Here is an 11,722-nt window from a genome sequence, read left to right as displayed (position 1 = left end):
GAATGGGTGACCACCAGATCAAGTAAAAGGCTCAGGAAGGGAGTGCAGGAGTCTCCAGTGGTTATGCCCCTCTCAAACAGATACTGTACACTGCTTGGGATTCTGTAGAGGGCGGGAATGGGTAGGGTGGCCTCTCGGGAAATCAGCACCTGCCAGGGTCATGACACCACAGAGAACTCTGCTGCACAGAACAGGAGGAATGAGAGTGGCAGGGCTATCGTGACAGGGGATTTAATAGTCACGTGCCGTTGAGAGCAGGGACAAGAGGGTGGATCAACTGGATGTGTGGCTAGAGAAATGGTGTACCAGAGAAGGGTTCAGAATCTTCAGGCATTGGGACAGTTTCTGGATTAGGTGGCACCTGTACAAGCCTGACCGGCTACCCCTGGATAGGGCTGGGAGAAATCTCCTTGTGCCAGTCCCATTGGTGAGGTTTTAACTAGTCTGGCAGGGAGATGTGAACTAAAGTGTAAACTTATATGGGTCAGATCCAAGTCAGGGAATGCAAGGTAGGATATCAGTGATGTAGTCACCAGCTCAGAAAGCCAAAGGGAGGGAGGATTAAACAAGAATTGAGTTCCTCTTCATTCATCAGTCCTGACATCCCAGGAATCCGAGTCAACAAAATATGGAGCTCGACAGCTCTCTTTCTCTAAGTGCTTCAGCAAAATGGTGGAAATCTACAATAAATACGAAATTTGCTGGAGATCATCAGCAGGTCTGACAGCATCTGAAATGGTGCCATTTGCAGGAATCATTGCATCCTTGAAGAAGTGCTGAGATGATCACACCAGGCACTACAATATCGATTACAAGCTGAGTACCAGAACGTGGAACTCGAATAAATAGATGCTAGATGACCAGCATGAATACGATGGGGTTGGAAAGTCAACGTTTCGGGTCAAGACTATTCATCAGGACTGACAAAGGGTCCTGAGTCAACTTTCCAGCTCCTCCGATGCTGCCTGACTTGCTATACAGGAGGCTGAGGGCAGTGTCGGTGTGAACAGACGATGGAAATGACAGGGCAGCACTGTGAGTGCTGCTTGACTCAATGAGAGTGTTTTGGAGTTGGGTGTAAACAGAGCGATGTGAGACAAGGAGAAGGTGAAGCTCCTCTATAAGGTAATCCTGCAGTCTCTGAAGCGCCACAGGTTGCCACAGATGTTAGCTCTGCTGCCTCACAGCGCTAGAAACCCGGGTTCAATTCCCGCCTCAGGCAACAAACTGTGGAGTTTGCATATTCTCCCCGTGTCTGTGTGTGTTTACTCTGTGTGCTCCAGTTTCCACCCACAGTCCAGAAATGTGCAGGTTAAGTGAATTGGCCATGCTAAATAGTGTTAGGGGAATGGGTTGGTATTGATGTCTTGGGCCGAAGGGCGTACTTCCACACTGTAAGTAAGCTAATTTTAAAAAAAAGCCCCAGCCTAGTCAACCTCTCCCTTTAACTCCATAATCCTAACAACAACGTTGTAGATATTTTCTGAAACTCTTCAAGTTCAGCAAAACAGACTCCGAGATGTATATAATGGAAACAGACCCTTCAGTTCTACTCGTCCATGCCAACCAGCCCATTCTATACATGCACCAACCTTGGTCTGTGTGGAGCAAGTTGTCCATACGGTCCCCTTGAAGTCTTTCTCCTCTCTCGTTAAACCTATGCCCTCTGCTTTTGGACTCCCCTACCCTGGGAATAAAGAAACTATGACGAGTCACCCTGTCATTGCTCCTCACAATCTTATAAAGGTCTGTAATGCTATCCCACAGCGTCCACTGCTACAAGGAAAATATCCTCAGCCCCTCCCTATGGTTCAAATGTTCCAATCCTGGCAACACCGTTGTAAATCTTTTCTGAACTCTTTCAAGTTTCCCAACATCCATCCTATAGCAGGGAGATTGGAAGTGAAAGCAGTCTGGGAATTCCAAAAGTGGCCGAGCTAATACACTGTACAGCTGAAACATGATCTCCCAACTCTTATACTCAATACACTGCCCAGTAACAGCTAGCATACCAAACACCACCTCACTGATCTGTATACATCCTCACCTTTTCCCCCTCCGTCCATGCATCAATGAATTTATTACAAGCCGAGACGTCGAACACTTCTTCCGCCGTCTCTGAGCTTACTTTTACAATCAGGACTCCCACCCACCCACCTTCCATGGACCCCTTCGTCTGTCTCCAGCACACTCCATTTACCTGGACACTCCATGTTGGCCTATTACCCACCCTCGACCTCTTCATTTCCAACTGCAGCTAGGACATTAACCACCTCAACCTGTCTACCCCCCTTCCCCATTCCAACCTCTCACCCTCACAACACGCAACCTCCCATCCCTCTGCTCCAATCCCAACCTCACTATCAAACCAGCAGATAAAGGGGTGCAGTGGTAGTCTGGCGCACTGACCGCTACACCGCTGAAGCCAGGGGCCAACTTGAAGACACCTCCTCCTACCAACCACTCGACCATGACCCCCACCCCCCATCACCAAACCATCAAATCCAAGCCCATACAGAACCTCATCACATCATGTTCTACCTCCTTGCCAAGATCCACAAGCCTGACCACCCTGGCTGACCCATTGTCTCAGAATGCTCTTGCCCTGCCGAACTAATCTCCACTTACCTTGACACTGTCCTCACCCCTGGAACTTGCCACATATGTTCGAGATACCACCCATGCCCTAGTGTACCTCCAAGACTTCTGTTTCCCTGACTCCCAATGCCTCATCTTCAACATGGAAATCCAATCCATCTACATCTACATCCGCCATGACCAGGGCCTCCAAGCCCTCCATTTCTTCCTCTCCCGACGTCCCCAACAGTATCCTTCCACCGACACTCTTTCATTTGGCTGAACTGGTCCTCACCCTTAACAATTTCTCCTTTGATTCCTCCCACTTCCTCCAGACCAAAAGGGTAGACATTTGCACACGTATGGGCTCCAGCTATGCCTGTCTTTGTTGGCTACGTAGAACAGTCAATCTACTGTAATTACACTGGCACCACTACCCACCTCTTCCTCCGTTACATTGATGACTGCATTGGCACCAACTCCTGCTCCCGCGAGGATATTGGGCAGTTAATCAACTTCACCAACACATTGCCATCCGATCTTAAATTCACCTGGACCATCTCTGACACCACCTTCCCCTTCCTGGACATATCCATCTCCATTAATGACAACCGACTTGACACTGACACATTTTACAAACCCACCGACTCCCACAGCTACCTGGATTATACCTCTTCCCACTTTACCTCCTGCAAAAATACCATCCCGTATTCCCAATTCCTCCACCTTCGCCGTATCTGCTCCCATGAGGACCAGTTCCATCACAGAACACACCAGATGGCCGCCTCCTTTAGCGACCGCAATTTCCCTTCCCACATGTTTAAAGATGCCCTCCAATGCATCTCGTCCACATCCTGCACCTCTGCCCTCAAATCCCAACCCTCCAACCGTAACAAGGACAGAACCCCCCCCCCCCCACCCATTTCCACTTTCCGCAAAGACCGTTCCCTCCGTGACTACCTGGTCAGGTCCACGCCCCCCTACAACGCACCCTCCCATCCTGGTACCTTCCCCTACCACTGCAGGACTTGCATAACCTGCGCCCAAATCTCCTCCCTCATCTCCATCCAAGTCCTCAAAGGACCCTTCCACATCCATCAAACTTTCACCTGCACATCTACCTATATCATTTATTGTATCCGTTGCTCCTGATGCAGTCTCCACTACATTGGGGAGACAGGATGCTTCCTAGCAGAGCACTTTAGAGAACATCTCCGGGACACCCGCACTGATCAACCGCACCGCCCTGTTGCCCAACATTTCAACCCTTCCACTCACTCTGCTGAGGACACGCAGGTCCTGCGCCTCCTCCACCTCTGCTCCCTTACCACCTGACGCCTGGAGGAAGAACGCCTCATCTTCTACCTCGGAACACTTCAACCCCATGGTATCAATGTGGATTTCACCAGTTTCCTCATTTTCCCTTCAGCCAGTTCCAGTCTTCCAACTCAGCACCGCCCTCATGACCTGTCCTACCTGCCTATCTTCCTTTCTACCTGACCCTCCTCTCTAACCTATTGCATCCATCCCCACCCCCCAGTCTCCTATTGTACTCTTTGCTACCTTCCCCCACCCTCCTCTCGGGCCTATTAATCTACATCCCCACCCCCATTTACCTATTGTGCTCTATGCTACTTTCTCCACACCCCCACTCCCTCTCATTTATCTCTCCACTCTGCAGGCACCCTACCTCTATTACTTATAAAGGGCTTTTGCCCAAAACGTCGATTTTCCTGCTCCTTGGATGCTGCCTAACCTGTGCTTTTCCAACACCACTCTAAACTCGACCCTGTCTACATTTAACACCACTTCCAAAGATCTAACAACCCACACTGCATGGTCTATTTTTTCGTCAGCACTTCCCAGGAACCTACCATTATGAGGTTGTATCCTATCCTGGAAACATCTTTCCGAAATGAGGGAGACGACAATTGAATGCAGTATTCTGAAACTGGCCTCACCAATACCCTATACAGCCACAGCATGATCTCCTAACTCCGGTACTCAGTGACATAATCCCTACAGTTTGGAAGCAGGCCATTCGGCCCATGATGCCATACCAAACATCGGAAGAGCATCCCACCTGAACTATGTAACCAAGCATTTTTCCACAGCTAATCCCCCTAACTCGCACGACTTTGGATTGTGGGAGGAAACCACAGCACCCAGAGGAACACCACGGAGACACATAGAGGGAGAAATGCAATCACCACGCAGAGTGGAATCGAACCCGGGTCCCTTTATTGATCAGTGCACAGACCAATAAAGGTCAGCGTCCCAATGCCACCATCAGCATCTGTTCTCCCTGAAACTCTACTTTCCAGGAACTATGCAATTGTTCTGAGCCCTTCAGAGGGATTGAAGGTGAGGAGGAGAAAACAGGAACAGGATGGAGTTGTAGATCTATAAAATAACAGTGTCCCCCCTCTCTCTGTGTCCTCTCTCTCTGTGTTCCACATCTCTGTTTCCCACTCTCCTTTCCCACCTCTCTTCCCCCTCTCCGTTCTCCCTCTCTCTGTTCCCCCGTCTCTTTGTTACCCCTCCCACTCCCGTTTCCCCCCTCTGTTTCCCCCTGCATGTCCCCCCGTCTGTTCCCCTCTTCTCTCCCCCCACCCGTTTCTGTGCCACCCCTCTCTAACCCCACACCCTCTGCCCAGCCCCTGTCCCTATCCCCTAGTTCTGTACTCCCCAATCACAGGGAAAAGACCTTGGCTATTTATCCTACCCATGTCTGTCCTGATTATTTTAATCTCTATAAGGTCACCTCTCAGCCTCCGATGCCCCAGCGAAAATATCCTATCCAACACTGGCAATATCCTTGTAATTATTTTCTGATCCCTTTCAAGTTTGAGAACATCCTTCCGATCGGAAGGAGACCAGAATTGCATGTCATGTTCCAAATGTTGCCTAATCAATGTCCTGTACAGCCGCAATATGACCTCCGAACCCAAAACTCAATTCTCTGACCAGTAAAGGAAAGCAGATCAACTGTTGTCTTCACTATCCTACCTGCTAAGGTCGTCACCTTAGCCACATTAGGGAGATTTAAACAATCCTTAGGTAAGCTCTCATGGATGATTTTGGGATAGTGTAGGGGGACGAGTTGAGAAAAGTCCACAGGTCGGCGCAACATCGAGGGCCGAAGGGCCTGTTCTGCGCTGTATTTTTCTATGTTCTATATTCTATCTGATTGAGATCCCCTTGTACTTTTGAGGTAACCTTTTTCACTTTCCATCATACCTCCAATTTTGGTGTCATCTGCAAACTTACTAACAATACCTCTTATGTTCACATTCAAATCATTGATATAAATGACGAAAAGTAGTGGATCCAGCACCGATCCCTGTGGCACTCCACTGGTCACAGGCCTCCAGCCTGAAAAGCATTCCTCCGGCACCACCCTGTGTCTTCTACCTTTGATCCAGTTCTGCATTCAAGTGGTGAGTTCTCCCTGTATTCTATGAGATCTAACATTGCTAACCAGTCTTCCATGAGGAACCTTGTTGAATGCATTACTTAGGTCCATGTCGATCATGTCCACTGCTCGTCGCTTAGCAATCCTCTTTGTTACTGCTTCAGTAAACTCAGTCCAGTTCATGAGACATGATTTTCTACGCCCAAAGCTGTTATTAATATACAGGACTTAACTCTGTACATTGGTGTCTGCGCAGGTGTTACTAGGTTATCGGTGTTAATATTCTCGATAAAGTTCACATACACCAGCTTTGTGTCAGTGACTGTGCATTGACTCTTATTAATATCACCAACACGGGTTAGTTCCATTTGAAAAGCAGTTCTTATATCCCTCACCCACTCCCATCTGCTCTGTCTCCTCCATCCCCACCGTAGACAATAAGTGGGAGGAGCTCATGGAGTTTCCAGGTGAGTGAGATTGAGAAAATCTTCCCTTCTTTCCACTAGCCCACCAGGAAATGGTGGAAGTGTCCTTACCTCTGGATCAGGAGGATCGGGTTCAGAGTTGAGTAACAGCATCTTTGAAGAGGCTGATTAGAAAACATGCCCAAGCCTCCAGGCCATACTATCTCCCAGCTGTCCCTGCTTCCGAACAGAACCTTCCTGTCGTTTCTCTCCTTAAGACTCTCCCATTGCTCAGTTTGCCTAGGATCCCCTCCTGCTGCTGCACTGATCCTGTCCCTTACTGACCTGCCCATCACCTAGTGTCCTCCACATTCGTTCATTGTTTACAATCCCATTGTCCTCGTCGTCCAGCCCCGCCACCTCCACTCTATTAGGCGGCAGCAGCTGCTGTCAACCACCCAGCCTCCTGTGTGATCTGGAGCATATGCTGTCGGAGGGGAGACCAGTGCACGGGCAAAGTGCTGGCCAATTCTTGGCGCTTGTGCAGTACGGGTCAGTGCCAGGGAGGGAGGCTGTGCATGTGTGGGATTAATCTGTCATTGGCAGATTCCCTTCCTCCCTCTGAGAACAGGACCCAGGGGAATGGCCCCTCACCTGGTATCGTGACAAGTCGTCGAAGTCTCAATGGGGGAGCAATTTGCAGAAAGTTATCAGAATTCTTGTGAAGATTCATGATTATTATGGAAAGAGTCAAGGATAGGGCTGCGTTTGGAGTTCTAATTCGGTTCATTATAGTTCAACCAGATATGATTTGGCCAGTGGTTCTCATCAGAGGGTGGGGTGGGGAACACCGATAAGAGGTTCCAGATTGATTTTTCCCCAACGTGGTTCTGACCGGGAAGGAAACCCTAAGATTGGGGGGGGGGGGGTTGATGGGGGGAGGATTCACAACACCCGGGAGCCTGCAAGTCAGACTCATTTGAGTTGTTTCTTAGTCTGCAAACAGGAGCTAGGAAACTGAATTCAAAGAGAGGAGAGAGAGTGTGAGAACTCTGTGTGGAGGAAAGAAGTGAGGAGATTGGTTTGGTCTTCAGTTAACAGAGAAAAATTGTGAGACTGAGATTTAAATCTTTGAGGGAGCAAGAAAACTACAATTTAATACTATCATTGTCTTATGAAGTTCCATCCTGTATTAACGTGTTGAGTTGTTTTCTCTGTTGTAGGATACTGAAAGGGTGGATTTGCGGATGAGAAATTCAAATTGAACTTCATGTTCAGATCTGATAGTTACTTGATCCATGCAGATCTGAATATCATTGGTCTTTTCATCTGGATGGAAAGGTGTGTATTCTGTCCGTGGGCGAATATTTCAAATGTCAGTGTGATTGGAAAAATTACTGAGACAAAGCCAAGTCCATGTTAGCGTGGTTTGTGGCTTTGATTGGAAGCTGTTTATCAGGATTATCTACATGGTAACGGCAGTTTAAAAAGTCTAGTTCAATTCAGCACTTTGTGTTTAAACAACACACCCCTCCCCAACACCCCTCTGGCTCACTCAAGTACCTGACAGGCGCTTCAGTTTCAGTGGGGTTGTCTGTCAGGATACTGATGTGGAGGAGCCAGTGGTGGAGTGGGGTGGACAAAGTTATAAATCACACAACACAAGGTTACAGTCTAACAGGTTTATTTGGAAGCACTAGCTTTCAGAGCACGGCGTGATTTTTAACTTAGCAGGAGAATCTCTACGGTGACAGACTTCTTCAGTTAAGTACTTCAACAATTACAGAGGTCATATATTTCCCCTACAATAGGTTCCCCTCTAGCAGTGTAAACTGCTAGTCTGACCCTGTGGATAGCTATTCATCACTGTCAATCCCCAATTCCATAAAGCTTTCTGTTGATCTTTAAAGTTTTTTCTTAATTCCTATTTTCTCGTTGGTCTTTGCCAATTTGTATGCCTTCTATTTCGAGTTGATATACTCCCTTATTTCCTTAGCCACCCATGGCAGATTATTACTTTTCCTACAGTCCTCCCTTTTCACTTGCATATATTATTGCTGAGCAGTTTGAAATAAATGCTTTGATATTTCTCCAGTGTCTGTCAACTGTCCCACCGTAAAGTCTTTGCTTCCAGTCTGCATTAGCCAATTCCTACCTCATTCTATTGTAGTCTCCTTTGTTTAAGCACAGGGTCTTGGGATTGGATTTAATCTTCCCGCTTTCCATCTTGTTCTAAATTCAAACAGACTTATCACAAATCTTCTTTCAGATTACGAGATGAGGCGATGTTTCCTGAGTGTTTTGGTTTTCATTATCAGAGACCTTGGCTTTGTAATAAAGTATAGGTTAGAAAATCACAACAGAGTATTCTGGACGGTGTGAATGTACTGCACAGTCTCGGACCATAAATCACTGCCTCCCCTGAGTGTAAAATTGCTAAATCATTGTCTCCTGCACGCTTTCTCAGCATCTAAGTTTGGAACGCTAACTCACCTGACTATCCTGCATTTTCTGAAAATCTCTTTTGGTGAAGATGGTGAGTTTTGGATTCAGCTTTCCAGTTATTACCGTAAGAAGATAAGCACTGGGCACAGGAGAGGCAATGCAGCCCTTCAAACCAGCTCCACCATTTCATACGGTGATGATGGAGCTCACCTCGGTCTCAGCTGGATTTTTCCGCCTGCTCTTCTCACCCTTCAACGCTTTGCAAATTAAGCATCTGTATCTCTTCATTAAATTTTTTCATTGTCCTGGCATGCACTGCATTTTAAATTGGGAATTCCATAAATTCAAATCATATCGAGATAGGTACATTCTTCCTCATGAAAACAGAATAGGGTCCCTATAGTGCAGAAACAGGGTATTCATCCATCGATTCCACACCAACCCTTTGATGAGAATCCCATTCAGACCCACCCATTCCAGTAACCCTGAGTTTCCCATGGCTAATGCCTAACCTGCAAATGTATGGACACTGACCTATTCTCCCAGACTGAAGGTTCCTCTTCTGTCCAGGATCTGCCACCTCCCTTTCTGTTTCCTTTTGTTTCATTCTGCTGTTACATTATTGAACTACAGCAACTGAAGGGAAAGGAAGTGAACCCAGAAAGGTTGCAGAGTCTAACCAGGGACAGGAAGTGGTGGCATGGATCTGTTTACCGGTAACTCCATGAGAATGGGGAGGAGATACATTAGAGACAGCAGAGGCAGAATGGTGGAAGAGAGTATGTGGGCTGGAGGGTTACAGCTTTGGAGAAATGGGAAAAAGATATTACAGAGAAACGAGAATTGTCTGTTCTGAATTTCTAATCTGTATTTAATCCTTTATACAGGGTGATAGGTGGTGAATATTTGCAGACTGAAATCTCAAAATCATGTGCAGATCGTTATTATGTTAATAAGCATTCGAAGAACCAAAGATAAAGAATCACTCGGCCAAAATCCTGCAATACTCTCCCTCACAGCATTGTCGGTCTATCTGCACCAAATGGACTGCGAATCGTTCAAGACAGCAGCTCACTACCATCATCTAAAGCTTATTTAGAGATGGGAAATAAACGGTCTGAGCCAGTGATGCCCATATCCTGGAAATAGTTTCTATCTCGAGTTGCTGAAACCCAGTTGATGTTATTGCAGGATGATGAGGGATGCTGACTGCATCCTCCAGGAGGCAGAACCATCACATTACCCCTGCCTACACCCACACAGTAACACAGTATCACTGGAACAAAAGGCAGGAGGACTTAGATATAGTTCCTCGAGATAATGTCATGAAAGGGGATTGGAGCACAGCAGGAACAGGAGACTGAGCTGGATGGTGGAGCAGGATCGAAAGGCCGAACGGTCTCCTCCTGCTGCTCTCTCCCAGGAATGTATGTAGCCATTGAGCCGAGATAGGAAGAAGTGGGCAGGGCAGGGATTCTCCAGGAGATTGCACTTCCACATCAGTTTTCAGTGAGGGATGGTTTAGTGGATTTTATTTAACTTTTGTCTTTAACAGAAGGTTTGTGAATTTGGTTTTAAAATATTGTAGATGTTTATTCCACAATAATTAAAATTAAAGAAAATAAACGAAACTATCTGAATATAACAGTTTCAAAAATTTCAAACGCCCTGTAAAACAAAATCCTGTCTACTCCCGGACGCCATCACTTTCCAGTTACTCAAACTCCAGGGAAATATTCCTTCCCTATCTGAACCTTTGGTTTGATTTAACTGCTTTTCAGTTCTCGTTCTGTGAGCTGTGAAGCGTTAATTTTTTCCCCATTTCTCCTACCCAGAAGTGTTATCACAACAGCTGGGCAACTGTCCCACCATCAAAATCATCATTCCGTCGTTATGCCTTTGCTTAATATATAATCACCAGCAGTAAACACCCGTGTAACCAAAGAAAGCCTATACAGGCAAAGCAAACCAATACAAGTGACAGCGTGGGAAAGGACTAAATCAAAGTAGAGTTGGGGGTGAGGGGGCAGCGATGGAGATAAAGCACTGTATCCCCTGCGGTGCCCACCTATATCTCTAAGGACACCCCACTGTGTAGCCTTTATTCTCAATCATGGAATAGAATCCCAACAGTGTGGAAGGAAAGCAATGGCCCATCAAATCCCACCTACTATCCGAAGAACCTACCATCCAGAGCACTCCATCCTGTGACTCTGCATTTCTTATGGATGATCCACCTAGTCTGCACATTTCTGAACATTGTGCAATTTAGTACCACTGATCCACCTAACCATATCATTGGACTGTGGGAGGAAACCAGAGCACCTGGAGGGGGCCCACACTATCATAGGGGAATGTGCAAACTTTACGCAGGCAGTCTACCAAGGCTGGACTCCAACCATGTACCTGGTGCTGTGAAGCGGCAGTGCTACAATCATAATTTAAATCCCTGTTCATTGTCACATTGCTGTTTGTGGAGACTTATTGCTCAGAGAGACATCCTGAGGTTCAGAATATAGTGATTATAAATTTAGTCAACACTAGCCCAGTTAATGTCATTAACAATCCAAACATCAATACTCCAACATTTTCATCTTGTACAAGGTCCAGTCCTGACTCTGATGAACAATAACTGCAGAATCAGAGTCCTGCAGTGATGTCTGAACTCTACCCCACACGGGGCAGGTGGATGACCACTTCCCTTCAGTCGTAGTGAAGACTCAGTAAATCCCTTGTCACATGGAGAGGTAAATAGCTCCGACCAAGTGTGAACCCGCTGGGGTCTCAGCAGGCGGGATGAATCACTGAATCCCTTCTAACACACTGACCATCTGAATGGCCTCTTCCCTGTGTGGGGTCACTGGGCTCTCAGCGGGTGAGG

The 11,722-nt window shown here is 46.9% G+C and overlaps 1 long non-coding RNA gene across 1 annotated transcript; it reads left to right on the top strand.

Moving 5' to 3' along the window:
• The first annotated feature begins 985 nt into the window (after positions 1-985).
• On the top strand, positions 986-10,292 carry LOC148148878 (uncharacterized). Its single transcript, XR_015758596.1, has 4 exons — positions 986-1,125; positions 5,900-6,017; positions 7,620-7,737; positions 9,729-10,292. It is a non-coding gene; the product is annotated as an uncharacterized LOC148148878 (long non-coding RNA).
• The last annotated feature ends 1,430 nt before the right edge of the window (positions 10,293-11,722 follow it).

Source organism: Chiloscyllium plagiosum, unplaced genomic scaffold, assembly GCF_037043375.1.
Source record: "Chiloscyllium plagiosum isolate Xiang-an unplaced genomic scaffold, Cpla_swu_hap1 HiC_scaffold_11, whole genome shotgun sequence".
Classification (NCBI taxonomy): domain Eukaryota; kingdom Metazoa; phylum Chordata; class Chondrichthyes; order Orectolobiformes; family Hemiscylliidae; genus Chiloscyllium; species Chiloscyllium plagiosum.
The sequence above is the reverse complement of the archived record's forward strand: the minus strand, read 5'-3'. Positions and strand labels throughout refer to the sequence as shown.